This window comes from Rattus norvegicus, chromosome 11, assembly GCF_036323735.1.
Source record: "Rattus norvegicus strain BN/NHsdMcwi chromosome 11, GRCr8, whole genome shotgun sequence".
NCBI lineage: Eukaryota > Metazoa > Chordata > Mammalia > Rodentia > Muridae > Rattus > Rattus norvegicus.
In genome coordinates, this window is record NC_086029.1 from 84,092,563 (window position 1) to 84,106,849 (window position 14,287).

A 14,287-nucleotide genomic window follows, 5' to 3' on the forward strand; every position below is an offset into this window, starting at 1 on the left:
TGTGTATGAATGTATGTACATATGTATGAATGTATATATGTGTGTATGAATGAATGAATGTATATATGTACATATGCATGTATGTATGTATGCATGTATGTATGTACATATGTATGTACATATGTATGAATGTATATGTGTGTATGAACATATGAATGAATGTATATATGTACATATGCATGCATGTATGTATGTATGCATGTATGTATGTACATATGTATGAATGTATGTATGTGTATGAATGTATGAATGAATGTACATATGTACATATGCATGTATGTACATATGCATGCATGTATGTATGTACATATGTATGAATGTATATATGTGTGTATGAATGTATGAATGAATGAATGTATATGTGTACATATGCATGCATGTATGCATGTGTGTATGAATGTATGAATGTATGTATGTACATATGCATATGTGTATACATGTATGCACGTGTGTATGTATATATGTATGAATGTATGTATATATGTATGAATGTATGTATAGGTGTATGAATGTATGTATGTGTGTGTATGTATGTAATGTGTATGTATGTACAATGGTACTATCAGAAGGAGAAGAGAGAGAAGAGAGTTCCCCTCTGGCTTATTTCAGGGATAGTTTCCCTTTGTTTCTGTAGTTTGAAAGCAGCACGCACAGTTGTGGGATTTTCTTTATTTGAACCAGTTTGTTTGCTGGTGTTTATCCTGCATGGTGAGCTTGTTGTATCCTTGGCTTTGTGTGTAACACTAGTTTGAGGGAAAACCTCAGTCCTTGACTCCTTTGTAGTAGTTTTCCTGCTCCTTCCTCTCTCTGCTTGCCCAGAGAGCCACCCTCTCATGGGTCTGAGACCTGCCATTTTCAGGCCACTCAGTGTTATACTTTTTACGGTGGAATTGTGGCTTCTAAGCTCTTCGCCTGCTGAAGTCAAAGCTGGGCTCCTGTCCAGTCTTGCTTTACTAATTTTTTTTATAACAAGAATATCCAGTATTGGGGAGGCAGAAGCAGGTGGATCTCTGTGAGTTCAAGGTCAGCCTGGTCCACAGAGTGAGTTCCAGGGCAGCCAGGGCTACACAGAGCAATCCTGTCTTGAAAAACAAAAACAAAAACTAAACTAACAAAAAAACAAAACTACCACCAGCATCACCACCATCAACAGCAATCCAACCAAACCAAACCAAACCAAACCAAACCAAACGAAACGAAACGAAACGAAACCAAACCAAACCAAACCAAACCAAACCAAACCAAACGAAACGAAACGAAACCAAACCAAACGAAACCAAACCAAACCAAACCAAACCAAACCAAACCAAACCAAACGAAACGAAACGAAACGAAACCAAACCAAAGCAAACCAAACCAAACCAAACAAAACCAAACAAAACCAAACAAAACGAAACTCATATCCCAAAACCAAGAATAGCGATGGAACCTTCTTTTTCCCTCAGACCCTTCATGGTTAGTTCTTCTGCTCTCAGCATTTGTGGTGCCACTGTAAAAGAATGTACTCCAGGATCAGGGGCAACTGGGACCTAAGTAGTGCACAAAACCAGAAAAGAAAATGGAGGTCTGGAGAGATGGTTCAGGTAAGAGTACCGGCCATTCTTCCAGAGGCCCCAGGTTCAGCTCCCAGCACTCACGTGATGCCTCCCAGACATTTGTGGCTCCAGTCTCAGGGGATCCCATGCCCTCTTTTGGCTTCCATAGACATCAGGCACACATGTGCTTCAAGGCAACATCTGGAAAACTCAAGAACTTTTCTGTCTTCCCATGATTTAGTCAGAAAGACTCCCCTGTATAGTGATAGTAGCTTGGGACGGGGATTTTAGGGTGGGAGACTACATCTGTAACGTATCCTAGGGCCTGGGAGTTTGATCCCAGCGTTTGGGGAAATTGAGACAGGAGGATCAGGAGTTCAAAGTCATCTTTGGTTACACAGTGAGTTCAAGACCAACCTGGGCTACAGGTCGTCTTAAAAAACAAACAAACAAACAAACAAACAAAACAAACAAAACAAAGCCCCCCATCTCTTCTGGAGAACATACAATATTGCAGATGGGTGTTTACATTTGAGTTCAGTGTAAAAATGAATGGACTCTCCACAAGCGTGTATTACTGTTTAGAAATGAGGAACCAGGCAGAGGAGACTACAGCACTGTGTGTCATGTCACCACTATGTTTGCCAGAGAGAAAACAGTCTTCTCCTGGGGAATCCTTGACGCCCCAGGATTATTTAATCAACGCTTTGAAATGCTGCTTTCTTACTCCTTACAGCCTGTGGAATCTCAGCACAGAGCATAAACTAAGAATTCCTTTTATCTTTGGAGGGTCAGGGAGTGGGGGTGGGGCGGGGGTAAAGGTGGGGGTGGCAGTTTGCCCACCAAGCCACTATTTCCACCCAGGTCCGAATCTCAAAATTTCCTTCTAGACTAAGAATTATCCTTTCTCACCAGGCAGCTTTCCCAAGAAGAGCCCCTCATGAAAGGCATAGCTGCTCACTCTGTCTCTGGTGTTAGAGACACAGCGTTGCTCTCCTATAGAGGCAATCTGGGAAATCCTACTTACTTTGGCTGACTCACCCAACAAGGATTCTCCTGCCTCAAAATGAAGGAACAACTCAACCGCCCTGCGAGGTTAGAGATTAGATGCTGAGCTGCGCCCAAAGCCACACATCTGCAGAATGAGGAAATGACCTTGACGGCTCCTGAGGATGCCACCTGTCCACCACTCCTCGGGGTTGGGAGGGGTGTGTGTGTGGGGGGCGGGGGAAGAATGACTGATAAGCTTTAAGAAGTCACCCTCAAGGTTCTGTTGGAAGTCAAACCACCGCTCTACTCCCAGAGTGTGGGACAGGAGGAACTGTGGGGGAGGGGACTTTCGGAGAGTGTCATTAGGAGTCCCGGCAGCTTAAAATCCTCACTGTCTCTCTGAGACCCTTCAAAACACGTTCACTAGGGTTATGATGTTATTAAATAAGACCCAGCCAGGCTGGGCTGCTTTTGCTGTCATTTTTAAACTAAAGAGGTAGGTACAGCATCTGAAGGAAAGGTATGAGGGGTGTTGGAGCTGGGTAGGACCTCCCACGCCATAGCCAGAAATGGCAAGTGATTTGGGCTTGATGGTGCCCCTCCCCCGGGGCGGTGAGGACAGAGTAACAGGTACATTTGCTGAGGGTACAAACCACGGGAAGCAGAGCCCCGTGATGTCGCCTTGGACTGTTCAGTAGGGTGAGAGCATTGTGACGCTGAGCATCTTACCTCAGCTTCCTGGCAAACAGTATGCTTGGTAGATATCTACCAAGGTGAAGGAGGTCTGGATGTGCCAAAGTGCAGGCGAGGTTTCTCTGAGTAAACAAACAGACCTCTCCTCCCACCACCACTTCTGTGGCAGAAGAGTGGGTGACCGCCATGAGACAGCTATACCCTTGAATGGAGGCTGGAATGTGTGGGTGTGTGCACCATGCAGCTGCTCCTACCTGTTGCGGCAGGATCTCAGGGTCACTTCCGTTAGCATTCCGTCTAAGCTCCACCCCCACAGTTACCTGGCAACAGCTAGCTGGGCCTGATACTATAAAAGGGGCTGCTTGCCCCCTCCTCACTCTTACTCTCTTGCTCTCACCCTCTTCTCCCCTTTTCCCTTCTCTCCCCATTCCCTTCCTCCCATCTTTCCACATACTCACGGCCAGCCTCTACTCTTTTACTTCTCTACTCTTTCTCTCTTTCCCCACCCCTCTCTCTCTGCCCCTACTACCCTCTTAACTCCCCTCCCCATGCCCTGAATAAATTCTATTCTGTACTTTACCATCCTGTGGCCGGTTCCTCGGGGAAAGGGATGTCTCAGCATGGGCCTATGAGGCACCCCCTTTCCCAGTACCTCACCACACCTCCATAGAACATAATCCCCCCTCTCTCTATCTTTTTATAAAACACCAACTTTTCTTAGAACACTATGGGATGGAAACCCCATTGCACAGCATTGGATGAGGCAGATGCACGCATCCCTCTCTGCACAGGAGCTGTGCTCTAAGGGACCTGTCACACACAAGGTACTGGAGTCCACTGAGGCTCCATGCTCTCCTCTCACAGGCTGCTAAGGCTTCTACATAGTGATGACCTCCCCACTGGCGATATGGGATCCGTGACCTTTCTTCTGTGTGATGGTGGGACTGAAGGCGATGAAGGACTTTGTCAGCAGAGGAAACAGCCTGGGGCAAAATTCCACTGACTCCAGAAAGCAAACTGGGTTTTCTGAGAAGTTACAAATATGGTTTGAAGACTCACTCAGCCCTCGCCTTGGCCAGCCTTTCCCTTGGCATTGTGTGCCAACTCCCTAGGATTGCACACGAAAGGCTGGGGATTACTACGGTCTGCCTCTGTCAACATCAGCTATGCGAACTTCGAGGAATACTTGGTCTCCTGGTGTGTCTGCTTGCTCATGTGTAAAAGGGGCCATAATACTATGGGTTGTTGAGAGAATGGTGTGACCTCGTTAGAGAAGTATCTGTCCTGTAATGAGTTATCACTGTTATTAAATGAGAAACACAGTTAGTTAGTTAAGCATATATAGTCAACCATCAAGAGAAAGCATTCCTGGTTAGTTTCTTGGTAGCACCAATGCCTTGTGGATGTCTATGTTCTGGGCCATGGCTGACGTTCAGAATATCTCTGAAAGCAACTCCCGGTTGACACACACACTTTGTTGTACCTTGTCTCCAGATGAGTAGACTCGTTCTTGCTTCCAAAGAAAGCAAGAGTGGGAGTTGGGGATTTAGCTCAGTGGTAGAGCGCTTGCCTAGGAAGCGCAAGGCCCTGGGTTCGGTCCCCAGCTCTGAAAAAAAGAACCAAAAAGAAGAAAAAAAAAAAAAAGAAAGAAAAGCAAGAGTGGGTGGGTGGGGACTGATTTCATCTGTGGCATTGGACACTTTCCAGAACTCCATAGCCACGATTTGGATGAATGCTGGGAAAACCTGTCAGCAGAGAATGCGGCAGGCAGAGGCTGCCAGGATGAGAAAACGAAGACGATTCAGCTTCGAGTTTCCACAGGGAATTTTGAGCTGAGCAATCCACGGCAGGGCAAGCCAGCCGCTGTGATAGCGTGGTTCGTGTTAATGAAGTGCAGCCACTGGGAGGTGAGAAGGAAATGCAGACAAAGGAGAGACATGGACCCAGGGACAGCATCTCCTCCTGGGGACACTTTGGAAATGACAGTGGAGTTAGCCAAAACTTACCACATTTCGTTGTAGTTTGCCCTGGAGTTATCTGTATTTTTTTTCCCAATCTTTATTAACTTGAGTGTTTCTTATTTACATTTCAATTGTTATTCCCTTTCCCGGTTTCCGGGCCAGCATCCCCCTAACCCCTTCCCCTCCCCTTCTGTATAAGTGTTCCCCTCCCCATCCTCCCCCCATTACCACCCTCCCCCCAACAATCACGTTCACTGGGGGTTCAGTCTTGGCAGGACCCAGGGCTTCCCCTTCCACTGGTGCTCTTACTAGGCCATTCATTGCTACCTATGAGGTCAGAGTCCAGGGTCAGTCCATGTACAGTCTGAGTTATCTGTATTTTGATGCTAATTCCACTGCTCGCTGCATAGTCATGTGCCCAGGACTCAGGTGACTTCACCAGATCCTTCTCCCCATTTAATTTGTAAAATACAGGTGAGGGCCGGTACAGGTTAGAACGAGGCCTGTCATTGGACGAGAAGGAAGGATGGGCGGGAGAAAAGTTTGAAGGAAGAGGAGGAGACTGGAATGGAAAGGAGGAAGAGACAGGAGGGAGAGGGAGAGAAGCCGTGGCAGGACAATATGGTGGGTGACATTAAGATTCCACACTGTACCTTTACAGGTTGTTACGAATGTATTGGGCTCTGTATGTTTAGGTGGGCAATTATATCTCATCAATTGGGCCAAAGGTTACTGTGTTGTGTGTTCTTTCATGTAGCGATTTAAGTGTATGAAAGTGTGCGGCGGCTGGTCTGGGCTGCCACAGAGTTGGGATGTGTGTGTTTCTGGCATGGAAACCTGCCTTGGCAACTAGATAGGTAGAGAGATTGCTGCCAGGCTCAGAGAGAGGCCTTTGGCAGTGTGATATGGGATGGAGCAGAATGGGTGAGACGCTTTGCTGACTGAGAATTAAGATATCCAGCAGATATCTTGGGGCACTGAGGTGCCGGACCTAGCAGGGATAAAAGACAACCTTACTTTTTTTAATTCTTTATATTTTTACAACAACATCTGAAACACGACAGAGACTCCCTACTGTTCTTCTTTAGGACAGTGGGCCCCCAGGGACACAGCATGAGGCCCATGCCAAGGAAGTGTGACCCAATCTTCACCACGCTAAAATAGTACAGACTTAGAGTTTGGGAGGTAGCTTAGTTGGTAGAGTTCTTGCCTAGGATGCAGGAAGTTCTGGGTTCAATACCCAGCACTGCACAAACCAGGCAAGATGATATATAATCCCAGAAATCAGCAGGTGAGGCAGGGAGATCAGGAGTTCAAGGTCGTCCTCATCTACACATTGAGACCATTTGAGAGCACTCTGGGAAAGATGAGACCTATTATTTGAATAAGACTTAAGAATAGTAGATTACCTCCTGTCAGGAACTATAGATAACATGTTAAAATGTTTGGTGTGCTTTCTTTAGCCTTTAGGGCAAAAGCTCGAGCAATATTGTTCTGGGTATCTTTTTGTCAACTTGACAACTTCATCTGAGAAGAGGGATCCTCAGTTAAGAAAGGCTCCCACTAGACTGGCCTGGGGGCCAGCCTGTGAGACATTTTCTTGATTATGATTGATATGGGCATGTCCATCCCACAGTTGGGTAGTGTCATCCCTGGGCCAGTCATCCTGAGTTGTATAAGAAAGCAGGCTGGGTGGGCCAGTAAGCAGCATTCACTCCTCCATGCTGATGCTTCAGTTCCTGCTTCTAAGTCCAGGCCCGGACTTCCTTGGATGATGGGTTGTGATGTGGAAGTGGAAGTGAAATTAACCCTTTCCTCTCCAAGATGCTTTTGGTCATGGTATTTTATCACAGCAATAAAAACTAAGATGAATATAACCTTAAAAAATTATATGTAGCTATGTAGCTGTGCCTTGATCTTTCCTAATATTGTTTCATATTTATTCTACATGGCACAATAGCATTTTGTAGATATGATTGGATCCCTATATAGTATATCAAATAGATTTATTATTGGTGAATTAGTCTTTTACTAAAGACATTTTGAAGTCTTTTTTTTTTTTTACTAATATAAATAATACCACAACGAATGTCTCTTAAAGAACTTAGTGGGCTGTATCTCACATGTTATACAATTCACTCATTAAAAGTTGTACAGTGTGGGTCTGGGAGACAGCTCAGGGGGTAAAGTGCTAGTTAGCCTTGCAAGCATACAGACCCGGGTACAATCCCAAGAATTCATGATGAAGCAGGCTGCAGTAAGCATCCTTGCAATCCCAGCTCTGGGAAGGTGAAGACAGGCTGACCATCGGACCTCATTCCCTAACCCGCTTACACTACTTGTCAGTCTCCAGGGCAGGGAGAGACCCTGTCTCAGGAAAGCAACGTAAATGACTCCTGCGGAGGGGAATCCCAGCTTGTGCAAATACATACACACCCCTTACACATACGTGTGCCTCCACACATCGGTGTGCAAGCGTAAAGTTTTCAGCATAGTAAGAGTTGGACAACCATCAGCACTAGTTAGTTTTGGAGCATTTTCATCTGCCTGCAGGGGAAATGTCTCCACACCTTACAATACTTATACAAGATAAATAGAAGGTAAGTAGCTGTCATGCTGTATTGTTGAGGGAATAACAGCACAAAGAAAAAGGCTGTGCATGTTCATTACAGATATAATACACACATGTACATGTGGACGTGCACACACATGCATGTGCACACACTTGCACACACATATGCACACACACACGTACACATGCACACAGAAGCATACACACATGAATTGGCTCCCCCCCATCCATAGTTGAGTGACTCCCCATATGAGGAAACTGTGACTATGAAGTGGTGACTAGTGCTTCACTCTATAGATGTACCATACTCTGATGCTAGTAGGAGGGGCCTTGATTCAGAGTTTTCAGGCAGCCAGTAACTCAAGCCTCAAAAGCAGGGCTTCATAGTAGGCTGCTGATGGACAATCCACCTTCTAGACGCAAGCTGTCAGTGAGGCTGCTTCTGGAACTAAGCAAAAACAATCCCAGCTAAATAAAAATGGACGAGAATGATGGGGGTGGGAAACGGGCTGCCACTCATGGCAAAGATGTTGATTGGAGCCAGCTGTGTCAGCTGGATGGCTTCTGGCTGAGAGCGTGGCAGTGACTCTGGTGAGGGGGTGATCCTAGCATCACCTTAGCAACCAGAAACAAATGGGCACACCGACGGCTGGGTACCAGCTCACTTCCATCACTGTAGTGGAAGCCGGACCTGAGACTGGATGGGGAACTTCCGGCCAGTCCAGACTTCTTCCCCCTCCCCTCTATACCTGACAGTTCTTTCCCATCCCGGATTCGTTCCATTTTGTATCTTATTGGCCTGGCTCTGTATAACTGGCTGAGAGAGGAGACAGGCATAGAGGAGAGGGACTTGAGAACCCAGACCTTATTCAGATTCCAGCTCCCAGACCTGCTGGAGACTTTCCGTGGCCAAGCATGGTCTCAGGCATGGGACTGGCTCAGGTTTCCACTGCTCCAGCTTCTGGGAGCTGCAGCTGCAGGCAGGGTGGGGGTGGGGTGAGGGGACAGGGGTGGGGGTTGTTATTCCTGCCTCGAGCTCCAAGACACTTGGGCTGCAGATGGGAATTGGTTTCTGCAGCTTGGAGAACACCAGCTGTTCATTGATCTCCGTCCCAGAGGCCCTTGCCTCCAACCAGAGACGGAGGACCAGACACTCCCGCTGCTCACATCGATGACCTGCTTCCGGAAGAAATACTTTGGAAGGAACTGCTTTCAGTTGGCACCCGGAAGTCCTCCCAGAACTTTTGAGTGATTACCCTCACCAACAGTCTCTCAGCTGGCGCCCCGGCCTGCTCAGACTGTACAGCGGTACCACTGGTATTGCCATCAACGGCCTCAGGGTTCCTTTCCTGTAATGAACTTCCCCCTGATTCTCCTTTACCATTTGCCTACTTCCCTCCTGGAGGAAGGGCAAGGCAGCACCTGAGGCAGAAAAAATCCCGTCCGGCTCACCATTTAAACCTGCTCATCTTCTGGTGGGCACCCTTTGGCTGCTGTAAATAATGTTGCTGGGAAGGAACTATAATGTACAGGTTTTCAAGGATGAATCTTTTTTCCTTCCTTCCTTCCTTCCTTCCTTCCTTCCTTCCTTCCTTCCTTCCTTCCTCCCTCTCTCCCTCACTTCCTTCTCCTTTTTTCATTCTTTTTTTTTAAAGATTTATTTTATTTATGAGTGCTCTATCTGCATGTACATTTGCATACCATAAGAGGCCAGCCATCGGATCTCATTACAGATGGTTGCTGGAAATTGACTCAGGACCTCTGGAAGAGCAGTCAGTGCTCTTAACCACTGAGCCATCTCTCCAGCCCCTCATTCTTTTTTTCTTATATTACATCCTGATTACAGTTTCCCTTCCACCAGTCTCCCTGCCCCCACATACCCTCTTTCCCAGACTCCCCCTCCTGCCTCCCATTAGAAAGGATTAAGCCTCCCCGGGGACATCAACCAAACACCACAAGGCAAGCTTCAATAAGAACAGGTGCGTACCATCACGGGAAGGTTGGCAGCCCAGTGGGGAAGAAAGGATCTCACAGGCAGCCAAAAGCCCCCCTGTTCCCAGTTAGGACTCTTACAGGGACACCAACTTACTGGGTGTGAAGCTTTGCGTGTGCTTAGCCCAGGGGGTGGCACTCCTCAGAGGTGTGGCCTCGGAATAGATGTGACCTGGTGGAGTAGATGTGTCACTGTGAGTGTGGGCTTAAGAGCCCCACCTTAGCTGCCGGGAAGCCAGTCTTCTAGTGGCCTTCAGATGAAGATGTAGAGCTCAGCTCCTCCTGCACCATGCCTGCCTGGATGCTGCCACGCTCCCGCCTTGATGATAATGGACTGAACCTCTGAACCTGTAAGCCAGCCCCGATTAAATGTTGTACCTATAAGAGTTGCCTTGGTCATGGTGTCTGTTCACAGCAGTAAAACCCTGACTAAGACACTCACCATAACATATGTAGAGAACCTGTCAGACCTTTCCTGATCTCTGTCCCCACAAGTCCAGGTCAGTTGATTCTGTGGGCCCTGTTCTTGTGGTTTGTCCCTCAACCCTCCAAATATTCCTCCCACTCCTCCGTATGACTCCCGAGTTCTGCCTACTGTTTGTCTGTGGGCCTCTGTATCTGCTCCCATCAGCTGCTGGATGAGTCTCACTGGTCTTTCTGATGATGTTTAGGATAGCTCTGGTCTCAACACATCATGCAGACATGATAAACTATAGGTCGAAGGTTTTGTGGCTGTGTTGGTGTCCCAATCCCTCCAGTCGAGACTTCTCATCCTCTCCTCTTCCTCCTCTTCCTCCTCTTCCTCCTCTTCCTTCTCCTCTTCCTCCTCTTCCTCCTCCTCTTCCTCCTTCTCCTCCTCTTCCTCTTCTTCTTCCTCCTCTTCCTCCTTCTCCTCCTCTTCCTCTTCCTCTTCTTCTTCCTCTTCTTCCTCCTCCTCCTGTAATGCCTCTTTGTTGCCAATAGCTGACATTGCCTGGGGCTTGGGGAAAACACGGTACACCAGCAGTGGGATCTGACAGGAATTGTCAATCGGGGAGAGAACTGGGCTGCAAAAGAAAATCCTGGGAGGGGGTTGGAAGGTGACTGTGGGAATGTCCACAGAGACCACAGAAATGTCTAATCCTTCCTTGTGTCCAAAGGGGCAAAGAGGAATTCAGGATTTTTTAGCTACTAGGAGCTAAGTGAGAGCCAAGAGGCAGAGGGAGTTCTTAGTGGAACCACATGGGAACAAAGGCTGGAACCCAAGAACCGGTCAGCCAAGAATCACCTGTAGTCACAGGATGACTGACACAGGGCAGCTGGCTCTCAGTGATCTTTTCAAGAGTTTCTCTACTGCTGGCTTTTTGGGAGACCTCCTTTTTCATAGGGAAAGCCGCCTTCTTGAGCTTGGAAAACACCAGCTGTTCATTGATCTCAATCTCCAAGAATCCTGTTCCCCTTGAACTCAGTCTCTAGGCCCAGATACTTCTCCTTTGTGGCATTTGCCAGAGCAAGGTAGCTCGCCTCAAAGCTGCTCCAAAATCATTGGGCTCCATTGCCTGGTCCCACCTCTCCTGGATGGGGGCACTGTGGACACCTGCCCTGGCTCCCTAGTCCTCTCTTCCAACTCTGCTACAGGAATGCTCCTGTGTGCATGCGCCTGCTCTCCCTCCCTCCCTCCCTCCCTTCTCTCTGCCTTCCCCATCCTTTCTTTTTTCTTCCTCCCTTCCCTTCCCTTCCCTTCCCTTCCCTTCCCTTCCCTTCCCTTCCCTTCCCTTCCCTTCCCTTCCCTTCCCTTCCCTTTCCTTCCTTCTCTCTCTCTCTCTCTCTCTCTCTCTCTCTCACACACACACACACACACACACACACACACACACACACACACGGACATCTCTTATCTCTTATATCCCAGGTTGGCCTCGAACTCACCATGTAGCTGAGGATGACTTTGCACTTCTGATTTTCCTGCCTCATCTTCTGAGTCCCGGGTGTGTACCATCTGCCACGCCTACTTCGTAAGTGCTATAGATTAGACTCAGGGATTCAAAAATGTAGTGCAAGCCATCTGATCTAAATTCTTAATTCCTTATTGTCCTGATAGCATTCCTTAACACATACACACACACACACACACACACACACACACACACACACACACACAGAAGTTTTAAAATTGATTAAGTCCAACTTACCTCATTCTTTCCTTTGATTGTTAGTGCTTCTGACATAATATCTGAGAACTAAGTGTTCGACCAACCCCACTAAGTTCACACCTCTGTTTTCTTTTAAAAGCTTTACAGCTTGGGTTGTTACAGTTCCATTCCAACATCTGTATCCCAGGATCTCAGTAACCACATCCCATGGAAACACCTATAACTCCTAGAAAAAAATTATCAGCTGAAATGCCAGCAACATTTGTGACATCTCTGGATACATTGTATCAACTTGTTCTCCAAAGTGAGCGTACCAATTTTCATGCCTTCTAGCAAGCATGGGAAGTGTGTGGTTTCATTGCACACTGAGAGGCTTGTACACAGCTTCTGTTAATCTTGGTAGACCAGGCAGCATCCAATTCTCACCGTCTTTCATCCCGTGATACCACTCAGTTTTCTAACTAACATTATTTCTAAATATTAAGATAATCAACAGTGGACAGAATTTTTTTTTATATTGTTCAAACTGAAGAAATGAATACAAACTGAGATACCATGGGCAGATTTATCTCATCGGTGGGAATAAGACCCCATGTATGACCTTCAGGCACAGTGCTGGGGAGGGCAGGGAGGAAAGGAAGAGAAAGAAGACTCAACAGTGAATGAATTGGCCCCACACGCTCAGGGTTCATCCCTAGTTCAGGGAAAACATGTGCTTGTAAGGTTCGTTCTTACAGCGGTGGGGATTCCTGAAGGGTCTGATGGTAGACAAGATTCCATCCCTGCAGTAACCATGAAGATCACCTTGGCGGTAGAAACGACTGGCATGACGTCAAAAAGATAGTAGCTACTGGATACTGATTATCCATCTATCCGTCTTGCCCTTGGTGATGATTTAGAAGCATCATTCTTACATCGTGCTCGAGAAGACACAGACACCAACAGCGCAACTATTGAGTGATGTTTCTTGGGAAGATGGGAGTGACCGTCTACTCCCCCAGAAAGGATGCCAACAAAGGACCCAATAAATGATCTCATATAAGTTTAATCTAGTAATAGACCACTGAGTTTATCAAGGCGAATCACAGAGGTGTAGATAAAGGGATGGCTCTCTGGGACTGAAAAGCCTACCCACAATGGATGACCCTTCAACAAAGTTTCAGACCTGAAAGAATTAACCAGTGCTACACTGGGGGACTGGGGCCGTGAGACAACAGTACTCTAAAGGGACATGACAGAGCCCCTGATGGTTCATCGACATTCACAGGCCCATCCCTCCCAGGTGCTGGCATTTGCTCAGCAGAAGCTTCTGTGCACCTGGACAGTTTGTCCAGGGTTTTCGAGGTGGCGTTGAACGTCCACGTTCCACTGTCCTCGAGGAGGACTCAGAGGGACATTCCCAAGATGGCAGGAAGGAATCTGTGTGCAGCTTGTCATCCAAGTCTTTGAAGCTTTTTGGTGTTTTCTGCTGAGCGTACTGGCCTAGGACATGTATGGGTGCTGGGATGGGGTCATCTGCTGAGAGGAGAGTGACAGTGAGCAGACAAGAGCTTCACCTCAGCTACCCATGTCCTGAGGAAGGAGGCATCAGTCAAATGGAAGCCTAGACCATCCGCTGGGCAGTGCAGCTGATGGCTCCCTGGCCACCTCATTTAAACCAAAATAGCCTTTGAACATTCTTTTCTGTCTTGAGTGAGGCTTCAGTCCCATTTCTTTAGTTCTCAATGGAATAGACAAATCCTATTTCTCCCTTACCAAGATCTAAAGTTTCACTCATCAGCACACTGATAGAGGAATTTGACCTAAAATTAAACGCTGCTTTGCAAACGTGTATAGGTTGATGTCATTATGCAGGTGAGGGTTGGCACAAGTGAGATCAAGACCATGATTGGACAGTAAAAGAATAAGGCGGGGACAAAGTTTCTACAGGGAGGGAGAGAAGGAGAAGGAGGGGAATCAAAATGGAGACTGAGAAGGATGACCCAGATCCGGGTGATCCTGAATTGCCAAGGTAGTTGGGGTGGATTTCTGTAGACAAATTTATCTTATCTACGTGGGCGGTTTATATCCTTATCAATTGGTTGTAAGTTAATTGTGTATTGTACATTGAGCATTTAACATATAAATCTGGTTGTTGGGTTACAGTTTGTTGAGTCTTGATATTACTGGGTAGCTGGGTCCAGAGTTCCCGGTTGGTCAGGGCTGGCAATGGGAGTGGAGAGACCGTTGGGGCCAGAATGTGGCTAACGTGGCATGGTGCCTCACTGAAGCCAGGTGCCGCTGAGATAAATTAAGGTTAGTTCTATACAGCCCTACGGTGCCAGAACTAACACCAGGGAGCGACCAACCAGATACGAAGGTACCAGGGGCCCAGTGTGGAGTGGTGACATGCTTTTTTTAATTATACTGCAA

The 14,287-nt window shown here is 47.1% G+C and overlaps 2 long non-coding RNA genes across 2 annotated transcripts; both read left to right on the plus strand.

Moving 5' to 3' along the window:
- The first annotated feature begins 2,787 nt into the window (after window positions 1–2,787).
- LOC134481098 (uncharacterized) lies at window positions 2,788–4,401 on the plus strand. The gene is made up of 2 exons (XR_010056323.1): window positions 2,788–3,445; window positions 4,083–4,401. It is a non-coding gene; the product is annotated as an uncharacterized LOC134481098 (long non-coding RNA).
- A 7,146-nt stretch (window positions 4,402–11,547) lies between these two features.
- Window positions 11,548–13,706, plus strand: LOC134481016 (uncharacterized). Its single transcript, XR_010056163.1, has 2 exons — window positions 11,548–11,737; window positions 12,015–13,706. It is a non-coding gene; the product is annotated as an uncharacterized LOC134481016 (long non-coding RNA).
- Window positions 13,707–14,287: the final 581 nt, after the last annotated feature.